Here is a 20,610-nt window from a genome sequence, read left to right as displayed (position 1 = left end):
ATACATGTAAGTTTAGACATGAAAATTAGCGTACCTACATTTCAAGCCACGCAAAATATTGTACAGCCACGGCCACGTCTGTGTAGAGCGCGCGAGGAGCCGGTTCTTGCTCTGCGGGGCGACACCTTGAGACAGTTTCGGGTTCTGACGTGGTGTGTCAGGAGCATGCGCGGCCTATAGTAGTCAGGCTGACCCCGTCAGAGCCTGAAACTGCCTCAAGGTGTCGCCCCGCAGGACAAAAACCGGCTGCTCGCGCGCTCTACACAGACAGGGCCGCGGCTGTACGTTAGGATTCTTGCGTCTGTGCTCCATCCAAACTTAATTTTGAAGCTTCAAACGTTTTAATCTGCCTAGTTTCAACATGGAATGCGTGGCGCTCAGTGCCGCTGAATACATGCGACCTTCCCACGACTACCGCATCGTTTCGTCACACATGCAACGGAGTTGCACAGGTAATTATAGACTAATAGTGATTTAGTATATTGCACAAGGCTCACGGACTGTGACGTTGCGTGTGCTTCCTTTCTCTCTTTCTTTATTATTTACAACTCTAACATACATCTGACCGGAAAGACCAGTCTCGATCGACTCTGGCAATGCACAAATACAAACGTGGTCGCGCGAGGCGCGACTTGCCGATCTGACCCTGGGAAGCCAGCTCGCTGCCCTGGGTCAGTCCCGGCGAGCCGCTGTGGCTAGCTGGGTCCTGAACGAGGGACCCCGCCCGCGGTAATCCACCTACTGCGTTGTTTTGTTAAAGTTTATTATCTCTAACTTTCAAACTCTCCCATCGCTTTCTCCAGTGTATGGTAGCATACCAGTTGTTCTAAATAGGTTACCATCCCTGCCTTGCCCCTCTCTCCTGTTCCTTCCTTCCTTCAAACATTTGCGCGTGCGTACGTGCGTATGTATTCGCGAGTGTGCATTATTGCTTTTAAGCAAGTTTCGCTTTAGTGTGAGGCCGCTGTTTAGAAGGTAAGTGGTACCAGGATATGTTTCGCACTTTAAGAAAGCAAATGCATGTCGTTCGCATCGGCTGCGACATTGTAAAGAATGACAAAGTAGCCAAGCAATGGCAATGTGAAGCGCCAAAACGCTGTATCTGGATGCAAGCAGTGAATGCTGTACGACTCCAGTTTTTATTCACAGTGGCAAGAAAAAGGCCTGGGCATGAAAACAACATAGTAAAATGAAAATCTTTTCGGAAGGGTTCGTGCTGGGAGTATTAAAGGACTCCGGCATTGGTGTACCTTTCTTTAGTACGTACTAAGCCAGTAAACATGTATTTCTTTTGACCGAGGTTCGAGAGGGCGTCGGCAACCTTCAAAGTATGCGGGCGCTGCACCGAGCTAGACGGGGCTGTTTTGTGTTCTCATTCTATCGAAAGAGCCCGGTGCTAGCCACCGCGCCGAAATATAGTAAATCGCAACGCCAAAAGAAGTTTCCGAGTCGAGTACCCTACACGTCCAGCAGGCACCACGACTCCCCGCCAGCACTTCCCCGCGTGCTCCTGCCACTTCTCCCCGTCACCCAGTGCCCTCTCTTAAAAACTCCGAAGTGCATCGCTCCCTACAAAAGACCGGTCACACGCGGCGCAGCGTGCACCAAAGCTCGGAGCCCCCCACCCGGCGTGCAGCTCTCCGTCGGGCTCGGCTTGCCGAACGCGTAGGAGTGCTTCGTTCGGTCGACTCGGGTGGGTGGCAGTGAACAAGAGAGGCCAGCGGACAGCCACGTGAACTCCGGACGGACGGCCGCTTGTCGCGCCGCGGGGAATCTGCCTCGGTAGTCCACCCGGGCGCAGCCGCGCAGATGGCGAAGAGAGGCGTAGCGGACATGACGTCACAGTCCGGAAAACGAGGATGAAAGCGCACGACGGGCAAGCTTCCCCGCCGCGGAGGAAAAGTTGGAGGAGGAGAGAGGATGAGGATGGCGAGTGTCGGGGTAGAGATGCTTGGGAAGAGAAGGACGGGACAGCCGAAGAAAAAAAAGAAGACGCAATAAGCAAAAACGAGAGAACTTCGGCGCACATCGGAACGAGTGAGGCCCCGAAGCAGAGGGGGCTGTACTGGGTCGGGAGCGGCCAACGCGCGCCGCTGGTGGCGGCGAGGGCCTGCGAGAAGTGCTTCACGGCGCGGCTCAGAAGCCGGGTTTCCCGCCGCGCGCTGTGCCATTGGCGCACGCGGTGCCGACTGGCTCGGACGCACGCTCCGAAGCCTCGACGCGCTCCGGCGTCGCTGGAGCCGACGTGTTGACGAGCAGCGCTGTCTGTTGGTGCTGCTGTTTGCTCGCGATGGAGGAGTGAAGGCGCTTAAATCTGAAAGGCAAAGAAATCGTGACACATCGTCACTCACGACTGGCGCCCTTGGCACTGAACGCTTCCTGTCACCGAACATTGCGTACCCCAACTGTTTGGACTGGGGTTTAGTGAGCGTTTGGTCTGCCTCGCTGTTCGAGCTTTCTTCACGTTGGGGAACACCGCTCACGTGAACGCCTGCACTCAGCTGAACATGGCTTGGGCTTCTTTCAATCGGAACGACTTTTTTCTGACAAGTGTCTGGACTATCTGCTGCTGAGTTCTCCCGACTTACAGCCCTGACCACCACCATCCGCCCACTGACCACCACCTACCTCTCCGTGGTTTGGCCTCGAGATATTGCGGATGACTCGAAAGAAGTGGTTTTACGTCGATGCTCCTTTCGTCGCTTGCGGTAAGAGCTTGCATCTCTCTGTTCTCTCTCTCTCGGCTCTAGAAAAAGAAAACGGATTTTACGCTAATCTTAATGAGTAATTCCCGTAAAACTGGTCAATGCGGCATCGTTTTAAGTGTCGCTTGCTTGGTGTATGGTAACTCTCGAATAATGGAGGAACGCTCATGTAGCAGCGACCACTGTACAGAGTACGCTCATATGGACAACATTATTTCGAGAACGCATTAATCTGGTGTTTATGAATATAAAAACATTTTGTCTTGCAATTCTTACTTCTATCGTCTTTCTTTGCGTCTCAAAGAAAATCGCGTATAAACCAGCGTTAAGCGAGTAGGAAAGTCCTTTCGATAAACTTTGTTCTTCATCCGTTCAAATTATCAGCTTTCGCCAGAACCGAAACGATATACAATTAAACGATGCGCACGCTTTATTGTTAGGCAGTTGATTTATTTATTACATTGCCAGCACTTGTGCGCGCGTAAACGATTGCGCCAACACTCAGCTTCCATGAAACGAGGGGATGTTTCACTGGGGTAGTTGGATCTTTTATGCTTTCTTAATAATGTCTGCGTTTTCTGTTTTGTTTTTCCGTATTTCTTTCAGAAGCAGTTATAATGGCTCTCACTATGATACTTGAGACTCCTTGAGAAAGCGGCGACCTGTCGCCTGTTTTCGCGCTGAAAAATTTAAGCGACGACTCCGCGGTCATTAGGGGTCATATTTCATAAGCCTCTGTCACTAATTGTCCCGCCTCCAAGTATATGGGAACGTACTTAAGAGGCTGCAGAGTTTACTTGCACTGTACTGGCGATAGCTTCCTTATATTAAGTATCAATTGTGCATGCATCTGAGCAGGCGTAATGGTTTTCTTGGACGGGTCGATGACCGCAAGCCTCCGGCTTTTTTTTCTTTCTTTTTTACCAGTGTCTCAGCAGCTTTCTTTTACGAAAGTTTAACCTTTCATGAAGGCGGAATCGATTGATAATAATGTAGTCGGTCAATACCATAGACTGCTTATTTGCCTTCTATATTTTTGGTTCGTGTTATCGCAAACGTCACGCATGAATGCTATGACGGCCTCCTTCTTACAGCGGGCATCAATACGATAAGGAAAACTGACGGTTAGACTTTTTTGTACGATGCAACATGATGGTGGCGTCGGTGAGCGTGATACGCTGCGAATATGTCTAAGAAAGCGAGTTTTATTTGACCCGTATTACGCAAAGTGTTTGGCCGCACGAAATAGGAAGCTTCTTTTCACAGCGATTAAAATTAAGACAAAGGAGTGTGCGTTCAACGTGCTGCGGATTCGTAACTTATCGGAACAAACTAAGGCACTTCCTTAAATAATCGTCACATGTGTGATGTCTGGGGAGCAACACAAGTCTTGACCAAAGAAGACTCTACAGCTTGTATTATGACCATAATTTTCGGCTCTATCTGTGAGCATTGTAGATCTAAATGACAGTGTTGTTCTTGTTTATTACGTGCAAACGAAATAACTTCAGTCGCCGTATAACGACGACTGCGTGCTACTATATTGAGGTAAGAGGTAAAATAAAATAATGGGATATGATAAGAAACTTCTCGGGCTTTGCAAGTAAATGGCAGGGTTAGTTAAAAAAGAGCATTTAAATTTCACACAAATACTTAGACGTAGATGAATATATATAGTCTGCAAGGCAGTTCATCTTGAACTTATCTCTCTACATGTGGGTATGAATTTATCCTGGTATCATCACTCCATGCAGTTATTGTTCCTGTGTTCATTCAGCGTATTTTCTAGCATGCGCACTTAAGCATATTCCACATATTCCAAATAAATAAGGGTGTAAAAAAATGTGGAGTGACCCTACTGAAATCTGCCGAAAAAGGCAATTCCGTACATGTCGTAACGTGCGGCGTTATAGTGGAAGCGCTTAAGTTAAAGGAAAAAAGCTACCCTTGAGTCACATGTAGGTCTGGAACAAAAGATGAACTCACTTTTCGCCAGCCATTTTAGCATGAACCAGACGTATGATTAGTACCAGCCAGCAATGTCAATCATAGCGAGTGCGGAACAGTGTGCCGCTGTGCATGCGCTTGGACTAAGAAAACGTCGGTCGATTATTAGGTCTATAAGAACACCGACTTAAACATGCATACATTCCGTTTTGTTTCGTGGTCAATTTTACTCTCTACACGAAAGAATAAAACATATACGCATAGAGTTTGTTCGCAGTGATAAAAGCGATCGTCTCGGAATACATTCATTACACGAGCACTGCAATGCGATAGACAAGACGCGCAGACATGAAGTTTTTTTCACTGGGCGATAGACACACCAAAATGACCACGACGTGAATTCATTAAGGCTCCCGCAAGTGGCTTCTTGTACCTAAAAACGAGCACCGACCGACAATCGATCCTCGGCACTGTCGTTAGAAAGCAGAACGGAAGCACGCGACATAACGAGATTTTTGCGGGACTCAATAGACGGTACGGAGGCCGGGCATCTACGGGAAGAACGGTGGTCTTGTTTGTCCGGCGCGCTCGTCGATAACGTAATTATTGATTCGCGTGGTCTCGTACAATCCTCCACGAAACAAGTCTCGGAGACACTGTGTGTGCGATTCCGCCTTGGGCGCATAGACACCGTGACTCGGCGAAGAACAAGTTCTCGGACGAAAACGCATATCAGCTTGGCAAGTCTTTCCATAAATGCCTCGATCTTCTGCAGTGAACATAGCTCAGGTTGCGATCATGCCATATACGTGGCATTCTCGCTTAGCAGAATATTGTAACAAAAAAGTGACACGGTACCTTGTGCATTTGCCTAAGATGACTCGAAGGCAAAAGCCATCTTTTTTTTTTTATCAGTTGATTATATGGTCCCCCCCCCTCCCCCAAAAGTTTTCTGCACCCGACGTGGTTTTGCATTGCCTCCTGGATCGGAAGCATTAGACGCTTGCTACATCTAACTTGGATTTGCAGTGCCTCCGGGATCGGCCCACTTCTGACCAACCGTTGATGTCATGTGACCACGTCACAAATTTTAACGACCTGTAACGTCATAGTGTGACATCATCACATGAGAATTTTTTTTGCAGCATTTGTGTTGACGCCGACATCGCCACCGCCGACGATCACTGTTCACGCTTGATGAGGCATCCTTCGCCTTAAAATACTTCTGCAGGTTCTTCTACATGCCTCTATACTGGATAATGCAGATTGTGACGTGTTTCACGTTGCGTAAAGCTAACCCGCTTTGAAACCTTACCAACCGTGGTCCTTTTGCTTCTATGGGGTAGCGTTGTTAAGCACGAGGCGGCGGCTTTGATTCCCAGCCATGGTGGCTGCATTTCGATAGGAGCGAACTGCAAAAACATCACTGCACTCGTAGTTAGCTGTGCGTAAGGAACCCCAGGTGGTTTAAGTTAATCTGGACTACAGCCATATGGCGTCTCTCAAAACGACAGCATAAAGTCCCGTGTTCCATCCCGACCGCGGTAGTCGCATTTCCATGGAGGCTAAATGTTAAAGGCCCGTTTGCTGTTAGATGTCAGTACAGGTTAACAAACACCAGATGGTCGAATTTTTCGAAGCCCTACACTACAGCGTGCCTCATAATTATATCGTGGTTCTGGCACGTAAAACACCAAAATTATTGTTGTCATTATTGCAAACTGACAGCATGGCTTTCGCATATAAAACACTGATATTTATTGTTCGGCAGTGTCGTACCCTGATGGCATTACTGTAGTTTTAAGAAAACTCATTTAAAAACAGCTGTGCGTTTCATATAACCTTTCATCTCTTCTGGATAACTGAGGTTAGTACTCTGGCAGCTTACGTTCACTTGGTTAAGCCGCTTTTCGTTAAGCTGCCTTTTATACATAGCGTCATCCCTTCCTCGCAGAACTCCTGATTGCGTTTAACTCAAACTACTTCCGCGTTTACAGTTTCGCTTGAGATCATGCCCATTTGCGCTTGTTGCGGTAAACATCTGCTTGGCGTTTCTCCGCGTTTCGCTTCCGCCTCATCAACCTGACGCTGTTGCTTCTCATTTGTAACAGTGAATGAATACTTAGCTTTGTGTCTCTCGTCGAAACTTTAAAACTGTCTGTGTCAAACAATCGATCGTAAGCTCTTTCTATAAGTCTGCAACAACGAACCATAGATTCTATTAAACGTGTTTTGCTGGAGCTCGCCAGTTATTGGGTTTCTTGTTCTTGCTAACACCTCGGTTATTCAAGTTAAGTTGACCGCAAAGCACGTATGAACCGATGTGTTCGCTATCTTCACTGTGTACATCTAATCACCCGACGCCCCTGTCTGCCACAACTATAGCTTGTAAAATAGAGTAAACAGCAATTTTTGTCTTGATTAATCTTTTAAATTTATCCCCCCCCCCCCTGCTTTCATTAATTTCCTTCTCTTTCGCCCTTTCTCCTAGCGTTTTTTTTTACAGCAGAGTTGTTATGGTGGAGGTTTGTCGCGTGTCGTAGGTATAAAATTATCATCATCATGAACCAGCACGTGCTCTCTTCGTCCTCTTCTTCATCGCCGTCCTCTTCTTCCTCATCTACTTCGCTCCTGGAACACGTGCGCTGATTTGTCCGGCGTGTGATGCAATAACTCTGATAGGCGCGAGAACCAGTACAGAGAGAGAGAGAGAGAGAAAGAGAAAGGGAGAAATTCCTAGCGAAAAAAATTTTGTGGCGAGGTGGGACTCGAACCCTCGTCTCCACGATCCGAAGACGAGCGTCGTAACCACTCAGCTATCCAGGCACGCTAATAGAGCAGAGCAGCCTTGTGCAGTACGGTATAGCAAGAGAATGGGAAAGGGAAGTAGGGCGAGGAGGTCAAATGTAAGGGTGAGGAGGAGGAAAATTAGGAGAGGAGGACGAGTACAGAGCAGGAAAGAGAAATAAAGAGATAGAAGGAGAAAGAGAGAAATAGATAGAAAGAAAGGGAAGAAAGGGTGAAAGAGATAGAAGGCGAGAAAACAACTACAGAGAGAGAAAGAGAGAGAGAAAGACACAGAATGGAAGAGAAAGAGAAAAAGCGAGAGAAAGAAAGGGAAGAAAGGCGTAGAAAGTAAAAACACAGAGAGAGAAAGACATAGAGAGAAAGAGATAGAAAGACAACGAAAAAAAAAGATAAAAAGGAGAGCAAGCGTAGCCATGTAACAGTATAGTAACAGTATAGCAAGGGGTGGGAAAGAGAGAGGTGAGAAGGTAAAAGCCTAGCCAAGCCAAGACCATCTAGGTGCCCACCAGCTCTGCTGTGACCCAGCCTTGCGCGACTTAGTGCAAACTGCGCTTATTTTCTTCCCTTCCAATGCAGGCTGGTGAAGCATATAGATACTCTGGTTAACGTCCCCCCCCCCCCCTGGTTAACATCCTCACTATGTGTGCGAGTGTGTTGTCCTGTCTATCCTCCCTTCATGCATTATTTTCCTGCCCTTCCCCCTTTTTGGAAGGCAATAAACCGTGTGCATCCTGGTTAACCTCTCTGCCTTTCCTTTGCCTTTCTCTCCCCCCTCCCCTTTTCCACCTCTCCTTTTGTCTTCTGTCCTTGTCTGTCGTTTGTGCTACCATTCAGTTTGGAACTGATAACTTGCCAAAGGTGTTAATTATCAGTCCTTGCTAATTAAAAGTTCTTTTTGTTTATATCATTGGGTGCAGTCTGCCCTCAAACTTTAGGTGCAGTTATATAGCAATGCTCTTCCGGTGGTAGGTGTATTCCAGTAATCAAAAGAAAACAGCAACCACGATGAGAAAATTGGTCCAGCGCCCATTTCGAAATCGACAAGTCCCAGGGTCGATCGCGGCTGCGGCGGTCGTATTTATTACCCGTTCGTTCCTTTATTGTTTAGCGAAGCTCGTGGTTGCCATGGCAGTATTCAACCACAGACGACGCCCACAGGTGACTTTTTGAGCAGACGCGAGCACATCAATTCTTTTTTCTCATTGTCTCACCTATGATTGATGCGCTTACTAAAGCCTTATTACTTATTTATAGGCTTTACGTGCCTGACACACAACAAAATACTTTAAAATTCCTTCCAGCCAAATTTTGTTTTGTTGACGCAGGAAATATTAACCATATATGTTGGAACATGAATGACTATTTTACCACCTCATATAGCGAGGGCTCGCACTTCAGGAAGCTTGGTATTCCTCTATACAGAAGAAGACACGCAAATTGGGCGAATTGGTGAGGTTCCATGGTTTAAGAAAGCGTTGTTTTATATTTTTACCATGGATCCTCTATACAGTTCTCTTAAACGAGCCAATTACTGTGGCAGCCGTGTCTTTTAACCATAGTCAAACATCTGCTATCATTACCATCACACAAGGTGTATTATTTTAATAAGCAGATATAGACGAACGTTGTTTCCCTTTCCATTGGCAGTTCTCAGTCCGCTACTTGCTTTTCTTTTTGTCCCTTTAAAGTGTTTTCATGTTCTAAACCAATGCCCATGTCTCCTACGGGCCCTTACCCCTAGAAAAATCGCGGTCGCTCGGGTTATTGCAGCAAAAACGCAATAATAACAAATCAGAAGCCGCATAGCACTGCGCGGTTTAAGGCAAGACAATTGTACGGCCGTCATTAGCGTTCGCTGTCCTACAGGACAAGGCAAATAAGCGACTGCAGGTGTCATCGTTTGTGACAGTAACCTCTCTATCTTGAGTAAGCCGGCCAACGGTAGGATGTCGTACTAAGGGTGCAGGGCTAAGGAATTCCCCTTTGGTCCTGTTACCGCGACACTTGAAGGTTTTTCAAGCGCTCCGGTATACACTGTCGTATTAAAGGTGGGCGCATTACCGATGCGCCGTTTGCCTTTCCGTCCCGAGGTGTTTCGATGCCGGAAGTGCTTAGACATCGGCCAGAAGAGCGAAACATGAGCCACATTTCGACGGTGTGCCATATAGTACATTCCAGTTCATTCTAGTTCGCTACACTGTGCCTCAGTGGACGCACATCCCGTAACTTTGGCTTGAGCTGCATTACCTTCTGACGGAAGATGCACCTATTCCCACATTCGCGCCCCATGAGTGCCCACATTCGCGCGTGTGTACGTTTGTGCTGAGCTACATAGAGAAAAGGTGAGCAGGAGCTAGAGGAAACTGAGAACCATTTGCGGCCCGCACGCGTTTCGATGCGCACGCCTGTATGGCTTGTCGACTTGACACATTATATAGTGGACATTTCGGATTGCATCCCATACAAGTAAAAACAACTGCGGCACGCTTTGTCCAATGGTATCAATCTCACTACCCCACCACCACTACGCCGCAGCTTGCTTCTAATTACGTCAAGTACTTAGAAGCGAGTAAAAAACGCTTACAATGTATATAAACGAAGACCTAGTCAAACAATGAAAGCTGAACTGTGAGAAGTCATATTGCTCGTTTCTTTCGTTTAATATGCGAGGCTTCATCTTAATTCAAAAGCACGCGGGCACTTTGAATTGCTGACTGCCGTACCACACTTATGAGGTGGAAAGCTGAGTTAACAAAGCGTCGTGCGGACGTTCGCGTAATTAAAATGGGCTAGCGTTGTCTCGGCTGGCCACTGTATTATGATTGTTGATATAAGGGGCGCCGTGCGTCACTTGAAATCGTTCGCTGTGGCGGTTGACAGACGTCAAAATTAATGAATCGGAGTTTGAGTACAGTTTAAAATAGCAGGTGAAATGATTAGATTAAAAATAAAATGAAGACATATGCGATCGAGCTTAGAGTGTACATACTAATAAAAAAGAAAGAGTACTCGTTACTCTTTTACACTCTAGGAAAAAAAGAGTATATATATTACACCTTTCGGAGAATCCTGAGTTACCACGTATATGACTCTCTTTAAAGAGGCACGTCAACTCTCTTGGGGGTCACACGACTCTCCGAAGAGAGTAAAATGATCTCGAAAGAGAGTTGGCCTGCCTCTTTAAAGATAGTCATATACATGGCAACTCAGGACTCTCCGAAAGGAGTCAAAGGACTCTTTTTTTTCTTAGAGTGTAGGTGAGTCCCGACTTGCCACATATATAAACTTAGCGTGCTGTATCTATTTAAAGATACGCAATAACTCTCTTTTGAAGAATCGCGCATCCCACGACTCTCCGAAGAGAGTATAATTACCTCCAAACAGTGCTAACGTGTATCTCTAAAGAGAGTTATTATACTCCTATGTGGCAAGCCAGGACCCTCCAAAAAAAGTAAAAGGACTCTTCTTTTTATTAAAGGGAAGAGAAGAGTTGCTAGAAATTACTGCGTGGAGGGTCTCTATTGCAGCAAAGATAAATATGATGATAATCATGAAGATTAACAAAAACACATGCAAGAAAAAATCTTTCTTAGGCCCAGAGACGCTTTTTGAAGGCTTTACGAATAGATGGCTTAGCGTACACTGTAGCAGTAAACGTATCATTTTATGCAGGTGCCCTAATTATACGGGTTTTAATTTACGTCTGTCAGAGGCAAAGCCAATTTTATGCAAATGAAATCAGAAACTTGAGGCGTATGCAGTCCACCTTGTCAAAACTGCCGCGTCATTCTGAAACCTTAACGCGAAGCAAGGAACGTTCGATTGTGCAAACATATGACGTTTGTTTTGGGTGGCTGAAATAAAAAAAAATTGTTGCTGCTATAAATAAACTCGGTCGAAAACAACGACAACCAAAAATAAACGAGTAGATGCTAGACTGGGGAAAAAAGTGCGCAGTATGCAAATTTCCAGGAACGCACCAATCGCGTTTATCGTTGGGCAGCTGTCAAAAGCACCCGCGTGCCTTGTCTGGCCATAATTTCCCTGTCTTTCTTGATGGTGCCGCGTCCGTTGCGTTGAACACTCAACGCCAATGCGCAGAATTAAAATAACGAGCAAACAAATGAGAACGAAGTAGAGCGGGCATAATATCTCGCGAGGATTTCGCGTAATTAATAAGCGCTGCCCAGTCGTAGAGCGCCGTGCTGGTGGAAGATAAATTAAATTCTTAAACGAGCTTTCCAATGGGCGTTTCTCCTATGCAGACTGCGGAGTATCTGTACAGCCGACGCCAGCGCTTTGAATACTTTTTCTATGGCGCCGGAGCTAGTGTCGAAAAATGTGTCTGACTTCCACCGCGAGGCCAAATTAGGGGCTCTGGTTGGGGGCCTAAATTATTCCTCGGCAGCTGATGAAATATTTTCCTATGTGTGTCCACTGGGACCCTATATAGCGGCTGGCTTTCTGGACGTGAGTATTCAAATCTGTACACTTAGCAGTCTTTCCCGGAGAAAGCGGCGAAAAAAAAATGAGATGAAATTAAAAGTGACAGCTGCTTTGCGTTAAACACGATAACGAGTCCGAGCTCTTAAACCAGGACGTGACAAATTGGTTTAACGACATATGCGGAATGACGCAAAATGAAAACGTTGTTCTTTCCCGTCAGTAAAGAGGAAGAAGGTAGATGTAAGCGTTAGAGGTTAACAAGATTAGCTGTTCCGTTCGTTACGCTGTGCTGTATCTGATTAGTGTGAGAAAAAAGGCTAAAAGGCGTGAAGCAGATAGCACGAAGGAAAATAAACATGTTTAACTTCTTTTTTTATATATAAATATAAAAACAAACGGGGAGAGTTATTCTCGCCAATTTCTGGCGCGACCGCTATTCCTTGCACGTGTGTGTGTGTGTGTGTGTGTGTGTGTGTGTGTGTGTGTGTGTGTGTGTGTGTGTGTGTGTGTGTGTGTGTGTGTGTGTGTGTGTGTGTGTGTGTGTGTGTGTGTGTGTGTGTGTGTGTGTGTGTCAGGCCCGTAGCCAAGGGGGGGGGGGGCTCAGGCCCCGAAATTTTGATGATACACGGTGTGTTATCCCAAATAAATCATGAAATAGGCGTTTCTTTCAAATAGTCAAGGCTTTCGGGAAGTGTGCCCCCCCGAAAAAAATTCCTGGGTATACGGGCCTGGTGTGTGTGTGTGTGTGTGTGTGTGTGTGTGTGTGTGTGTGTGTGTGTGTGTGTGTGTGTGTGTGTGTGTGTGTGTGTGTGTGTGTGTGTGTGTGTGTGTGTGTGTGTGTGTGTGTGTGTGTGTGTGTGTGTGTGTGTGTGTGTGTGTGTGTGTGTGTGTGTGTGTGTGCGTGTGTGTGTGTGTGTGTGTGTGTGCGCGCTTATATATATATATGTCAGCGCAGACGACAATGGAGCACCTGTCGATAGCACAGTCTTACACGCAGTCGCAACTGTTTCACGAAGCACACGGCTGGTATTACGAAAAATTCGTCGACACGCGGTGTCGCTTGAGCCGACGTTTCGACAAGCGGACTTGTCTTCTTCGAGACTGCAACTTGAAGAAGACAATTCCACTTGTCTAAACGTCAGCTCAAGCGACACCGCGTGTTGACGAATTTTTCATCCGTTCAAGCATCCATCTTCCCCCGAACTTCTGCCTTTTTTTTTAATTTCTGCTGTTCTTAGAACCAGTAAAGCTCATGTCGTCTAGTACCATATGATTCCATGATTTAACCTGAGGTAGCGCACCTGAGGCTACAAGCGTAGAGGCTGTTGTCGATACCAATTGAAAATGAGTACAAACAAAATTTGCAGTACGTCTTTTTAGCTCCAGTACGCTACAAGATTATTCGTCTTGCATGCTTCACGTTTTTCCTTCACTTTCTTGAGCTTTTGTTTGCTTAGCGTTTCTCATGCGCACTGTTTCGCGCAAATATTTGCGACTGCTTTGCTTGTGCTCTCAGGAAGTATTTATGGCCAGAAGATAACTAAATATCAGCAAGATTTGAATATATACCATGTGTGACGCTTAGATAGGACAGAGAACTGTTTTGAGTCCCGACAAGAAAATAACGAAGTGCTTTCTCTCGCGTCAACCTAGCACTCGTCCTCTATCACCTCACGTTTCGGTTGGGAAAGTTCAGATGGCCGCGTAACAAATTAGACGTTTCCCTACGGCACGCCACGACAACGACAGGGCGCTAGTTAGAGCGAAAAGAAAGGAGCTCGCGACACGGGGCCGTGACAAACGACGTTCAATTAGTCGGGAAAAGTAGGTAGCGCACGCAGCTCAAAGCTTGCTTGTGAAGTTTAGAGGGTTAGTGCGGTGTCCTTGAAGGGATCAGAGTGTGAGCAAGGGGAACACAAAGAAAATAATGGAAGAAATAAAAGCCTCGTAAGCGGGAGGACATCGCTCACACGCGGCGTTTGCCACTTTCCTGTGGCCTTACTCTCTCATCACTGTTTAGCCTTACAGAAGAATGGCGTTATTCTCCCTTTCAGGTGATGGTTCTTTCAGTCTGCAGACGCGGCTTCTTTTTAAATATTTCGATTAAAATTTGGCACGAATAAAGCCTGAAGCATAGAGCTGATTTTAATTATAATGGTCTGTCAACAAAAAGAAATATATGTATATAGTTTCTAACAAACAATTACGTGATTTTGTCAATCTTACTCGTAGTCTATAAGTCATCCATATCCGCGATGAACTATTAAAGCGAAAGCCTTAGATGCCTCATCAAGCGGGAAAAGTGACCGTTGGCGGCGTCGGCGTCAACGTGATGCTAAAATCATGTGATGACCTCGTCAAATGACGTCATCACATGAGCGACAAAAATCGTGGCATAAAATTGTCGCCTAGTCAAAGGTGACCCGATCCCGGCGTCAGTGCAAAACCACGTGAAGTGCAGAAAGCTTTCGAAGGGGAGGGGGGGGGGCATCAATAAGACAGACTGCAAAGAGAAAGAAGAAGTTGTCTTTCGCTTTCGAGTCGTCTTAGGCGAATGCATAAGCGACCATGTGACTTTTTATTTTCATTTAAGATAGTTAGTCTGATCCTTTATATGCACACGCTTTCCTTCTGTAGTGTTTGCACAATGTCTTAGTGAAAATATATATCGAAATTTTGATGCCTTATAAACACGTTTCATAACTTCTGTCTAAAGAAGCGATACGGAAGACCTCATTTAGCGATATATTCCGGAACTTTTCCTCAGTGCTAGGCAGAGCCCGCTCTTGAGCGAGGTTCCTCGTGATCCTTATGCAAACATGTGAACACAGCTTCGTTATGCAGCTTGCGTAACGACGCACGCTCAATGAATACGCTAGTACGTACTTTATTCAAGCATTCTCGTGTAATGCGCTCATACGTAGAGCACCTAGACATTTGACAGTGGTCTTAATTAAGATTTCATACATACAAGCAGGAAGCGTGTTCATCATAGCACGGAAATTTTTTTCGAGTGCTTATGCTGACAGCTACGATGTAAACATAACTTAAATATTCTATCTTAAGCGTATAGCATTGCTGGCCTATACGCTGATGCTGTTGTTGTTATCGAACGATATTGTTTTTAATGAACATTGTTTGATGATCACAAGTTATAAACGTGTTTTATTTGGCTTTAGCATCCGATCCAAGTGGGATGTAAGTTTTCGGCACAAGCATAATTAGATAGTCTATGAATTTTATTAAGGAAACAAAGGTTCAGTGGTTCACTTTGATATCACGTCATAATAAAAAAATAACATGCTGGAGTAACCTTTCATGTTACCCGAGCTAAAATAAATAGTTCTCTTGCAATCGGAAAGCACTAGCATGCTTCATCATTGAGTAGAAATATTTAGTCGGCTTCCGGGCGATTTAGCACCCGCATGCAGGTATTTATTCTTCTGCTACGCTTCTGCCACGCAATATTACATGCGTTAAGGAGACGCCTTCCACTAACTACATGGTATTTATATAGAGTTTTTTGTTTTTTTTTTCTCCCGAAGCAGTTTCAAGCAATAGCGTCGCTCTGTGGTAGAACACCTGCTTGCCATGCAGACGGCCTGGGTTTGATTCTCACTCGAACCTAAGATTTTTAAAGACGATAGTCTTCGTTGGGGAACTTAAACGCAGAAATTTTGGTCTGTCTTTCTGTTTGTCGGCACGTCACCCGATTCAGCCACCCGGGCAAAGTTGAACCACTTGCTTACCGCCCACCCATCTTGAACTGGTACGGCTGTTCATACTTGAGAACGTTGTCGATCAAAAAGTAAATATTACGCATATCTGAGGCGCAACATCATTAGGTAAGTATTAGATGGTGTGTTCCTTTAATAGAAAATACATAGATACGCAATTTTAAAGACCCTAGTTTCTTAAGCTGCGCTGAAAATGCGACTGCGCTGAAACTTGTCTTCCTCTGTGCCCTCTGCACAAGCTCATGTTGTGTTTCGGTTTCGGTTCAGTATTGCATTGTACGAATGACAGGGGGCGCCGCTCTGGCATTCCTGTTTTACCCAGGCGACGTGTAAATAAGAGAATTTGTGGAGAGTACTCGTTGAGTGCGGACGTTTCTTCTCCTTCGGCGCATCGCGCCAAACAGCGTGTTCGGGCTGGCCGGCGTCCCCACCGGTCGCGTTGGTCACCGCCGGTCTTCGCCTGCCGCTGCGCCGGGACTACCCACCCGCAACACACCACTCATGTTTCCCGACGTATTGCCAGATGGTGTCCATATCTCACGCAGCGCCTCTTCTATCGTCTTTAGACGACATTTGCACGAAGCACGCAGATACGCGGCCAATTTTTTTTTCATTTATTTTATTTGCATCTGTCTCGATTTTTAGCTCACGGATAAGATGATGATTTTTCGCTCACTACCAAGACGCGGAAGCGAATACCGACGCCAGAATTTCTGCGAAGCGAACCCTTTAACGCTATCGCGGTAAAATACGGCCTTAACAATTTTATGTTGCTATATGCATAGGCACAGAGAGACTGGGAGGTGTGCGCATTGTATTTACTCAATTTCAAAAAGCTTCTCATTCCCACTCCACTCGTTCTATATTTCTGTGTCTTTCTCTGCAAAGGAGACGCTATAGAAAATTCAGGAGCCCTTCTCCTACCGGGCCAATGGGAACAGGCGAAGCTTGGCGTACCAGGCGTACTGATTTTCTTTATCATTTTTATAGCAATGCACAATGCTCTCTCCTGTTTCCTTCCTCGTTGCTGGAAATTCGACCTTCGTCCACGTGCTTAGAAGCGCGACGCTTGGATTGCTGCAGACAACGACGACGGCCATGCGTTCATATCCATGAAACAATGAAATGTGGCGACGTGAAATCACGATTGAAATCAGATTGAAATCAGACGGGAAATCAGATTGTCTCGTCAGAAATGACTGATCGCCGAAAAGGTCATGATCGAGAGAGCATCAGTTATTAGAAAACGACGCGCATAAATACGCACGTCACCAACGCACCTATTAGGGTCGCATTTCTGTACGCTCGCCGGCGCTGGATTTTTAGCGTAAAGGCCCGAACACACGTACGCGTTGCAGCGCGTCAACGCGTGACTTTTTGACGCGGCGCCGCGCCCTCTCCCTATGGAGAGGGAGAGCGCGCAGCTTCGCGTAGCCGCGCGCCCTCTCTCCCCATAGGGAGTGGGCGCGGCGCCGCGTCAAGAAGTCACGCGTTGACGCGCTGCAACGCGTACGTGTGTTCGGGCCTTAAGACGCCGCCACTGAAACCTCTGAGCTATAAAAGTTTCGCTTTAAAATGTGCCGTATTATCAGTGGTCACAAGCTGCTGTGATGAGAATGAATCACGATAACTAGCACGAACGCATCGTGAGTCACACTACAACCCACAAGTAAGCATATTAATACACACGCACGCAACGGAAGGGCATACACTATCTCACAACACTTCATCGGACGTTCTGGTAAGGACTCAGCCAATGACGAACGAAGCGAGGAAACCGTTGCAACGATTGCTTTCAAGTACACCAGCGCCACTCCTCTTTCGGCTTTGTCTACAGACGCACGGCTGAGATTGAGCCACGCCCAGCGACCATTGCATTTGCCTTTAATCACCGACAATGCCCGGCTCGTGGCCACCAGTGAGGTCTATTTTACCCCCGCATCCTGCTATCCTGGTCACCTCTTTCTTCTACGCGTCTCCCTTTTCGGTTTCGCGCAACGTACTTCCCGCCTGGCTGTCATGCAGGGTGCGCAGCTTTGGGGGAAGCGTGACACTGAAGTGAGACGGGGAGAGGGGCAGCAGATTTGGCGGTGTGAAGGGTCCCGTGCTCGCTAGACCACGAGTAATAGTTTCTCGTGGTAATAAGTCGCGCGAGACGTGAGCCTTGAAGCGTGAGTCAGCGGGTCAAGAAAAATAAAAAAAAAGAAATTAACAGACACAGCTTAGTTGATAAAGCGTGAATGGGTCGGGAAGGGAAGATAGGGGAGACTAAACCCTCACCACCGCTCTCCTGATGAAGTCATCGATGCTGTCACGCTTGCATGACGTGGTTGACGTGGTGTTGCCACGCTGCTGCTCGTGGTGACAGGGCTCGGTTAAAAATTCATAGAAAACGAACCCCTTGCGGACAGAGTATGGCGCCCAAAATGCGCGAACATCGTTCGCTCTATAGCCAGAAGAGGCGACCCGGGCAGTGCGAGCTCGGCCATCTCTACGATATGCTGTGGTAGGCAGTGAATACTAAATGGTCTCGTCGAATAGCTCATGTAGGGACAGGAATGTGTGTCGATCGGTGTGCAGATTTGATATTTAGTGCGTTCCCATGACTACCAGGCGTACAGAGACAGAAATGAATAAATTTAATGGATGGTATTGGACAAAGCAATTACTTTTTAGAGCAAATAGCTTACAAGTTAAGAAGTGGAAAAAAGCTCGGAGGACGCTTCAGCTGCGCCTTCAAGAGTTCAACTCGATGATGATGATGATGATGATGATGATGATGCAAACTTTATTGGGGTCCAGAGAAGACGCAGGGAAGACCCCGCGCCACCCGGCTAGTCCCACGTAGGGACCGCCAAGCCGAGCTCGGCGGCCCGTTCGCAGGCACTCTGGACGGCCAGGGTTTGGTCATGGAGTTCTGGGCTGCGCAACTCGATAGCATAATCGGGCCCCGTGCACATCGCCTTGTCAAATGCTAGCCTAGCTTCGGTTCTTGGTGGCATACTCAACCGTACCGCAAGGAAACAGACGTCTGTGCGCGTAACATTGGCCTTTTTAAACTGTCCTAGAATGCCTTGTGCAAGTACAGTTGCGAAGTTCGCCATGATTCTTCCTTTTGCTAATCAGCGAAGGGCCCGGCCACCACGAGTCCGTAAGCCAACACGCGAACCTACGCAGCTGCTCACTTTGTCGATGCTTTTGCTGCTGATGATGATTAAGTATGTCTGAGCGTTTTGTGACGGGTGGGCCTTTAAAACACCCACTCGTTGCGCAATTCACATGTTTCGACGCCTGGTACAAGTCTACGTTTCTGCCACGCAATATTATATGCGTTAAGGTTACTCCTCCCACTACATGACATTCTTATAGTGTTTTTTTTTTCGAAGCAGTTCCAAGCAATAGCATGGCTCTGTGGTAGAACACGTGCTTGCCACGCAGAAGCCCTGGATTGGATTCCCACTCGAACCGAAGACTTTTGTTATTTATTTCATTTGCATCTTTCTCGATTTTTTTGCTCACGGACAACGCTAATGTTTCGCTCACAACCAACGACGCCGATGCCGACACGGGAATTTCTGCTGTATCCCTCTTATCTATTGAATAAAGTTTTTCAATCAATCAATCTGCGAAACGAGCTCTTTAACGCTGTCGCGTTAATAGGTGTGAGCAACGTATTGAAATATGCCGCACCATACAATCAGAATTATTTCTCCACTTTAGGTCTTCCGCGCACTACAAGCAGACATTTTGACTGCTGACATATCGAATCGAGTTCCTTCATTCGCTAATTTGCGTGATGTGTTTATTTCGCACAGACATGAAGTACGTAAACAAGGTTCATTTGTCAAAGGTATGACGAAACGAAGCACTTGCGCCGCGTTCTTAATAGGCATAACCCTTTGATAAAAAGAAGTTTTTGTGTGTTCGACTGCTGCTCGATAGAATGCGACGAACAGGAAGCGTTCAGGTTGTGCAATAGTTTCTTCTTCTCGATTCTGTAGCATGCAGTATTAAGTAAGAAAATTCTGAATAGGGTGAAGGCACGTTTCTTCCGCTCTTGCATGGGAGTATACGAGGTATGAATGTATGTCATGCATTCATGCAATACGATGCAGACAACTTTAGAAATACGTGGTTATTGCACAACAGGCTTCACATCGATACCTTCTATATCCCACATTACTTAACCAATCTGTTTATGCAGTACGGTACAACCATGTACCGGGCATAGCTATTGCCCAACAAGGTTTGCGCCGACACCACTTGCATAGCGCATTAGTGAGCTACTATGTTATGCTGCGTGACACTCCCCCCTCCCTTCCCATCTTTTTCCACCGCTTTGCCTGCTCAAAGGTACAAACCATAATGCTTTCTGTGTTTTTTAAGCTCTCACAAAACTGCCTTTCACGCATAGCACACAACACACGAATGTTACACCTGAAAGCCTGAAAGCTTTTTTATCAATGAATGAAGCTTGCGTCTTCCGTCGTTAGAAAAAAAAAATTCTTGCACTCGACAGCCGAGCGCTGCAGTGCTCAGCCGACGAGAGAATTCACTGAATACGCATAAACGCAGATGAAAAGAAGGAAAGTCCTCGGCAAGCACGCAAAGAGTGTAATGTGTTCTGCCAGCTCCTATAACTGGTCGACTAAAGCACACGCGGCAAACTTAAGAAGCACTTAGCTGGTTAACCAATAACGTTGAAGCAAACTCGTCCCTTCTTATGGCTTATTTACTTTCGTTTTTTTTTCATATTTCAGTCTTGAGAACGAAGGCAAGCTATGAGCTGAAGAGAGACCCGAAATAGAAGGCTAGAAGCGAATGCTTGAACCTGGCAGCGCGACTGTCGTGGCGATGCAATTACCTTCCAACTCTTCCTGAATTCCCGCCGCACGCGTTAACGGAATACGTCCCCAACCGGGCTTTGTTTCCGTCAGACCCAGCGGCACCTGTGCCGTCGTGCCGAC

The 20,610-nt window shown here is 46.5% G+C and overlaps 1 protein-coding gene across 1 annotated transcript in view; it reads left to right on the top strand.

The window, feature by feature from the left end:
- The first annotated feature begins 2,017 nt into the window (after window positions 1-2,017).
- Window positions 2,018-20,610, top strand: part of LOC119393712 (hemicentin-2) — a 181,524-nt gene continuing 162,931 nt past the window's right edge. The window contains exon 1 of the mRNA XM_049416218.1: window positions 2,018-2,708. The gene's annotated coding sequence lies outside the window, so the exon portion shown is untranslated. The remainder of the gene's footprint in view (window positions 2,709-20,610) is intronic.

The sequence above is a fragment of the Rhipicephalus sanguineus genome, chromosome 5 (genome assembly GCF_013339695.2).
Source record: "Rhipicephalus sanguineus isolate Rsan-2018 chromosome 5, BIME_Rsan_1.4, whole genome shotgun sequence".
NCBI classification, from domain to species: domain Eukaryota; kingdom Metazoa; phylum Arthropoda; class Arachnida; order Ixodida; family Ixodidae; genus Rhipicephalus; species Rhipicephalus sanguineus.
The sequence above is the reverse complement of the archived record's forward strand: the minus strand, read 5'-3'. Positions and strand labels throughout refer to the sequence as shown.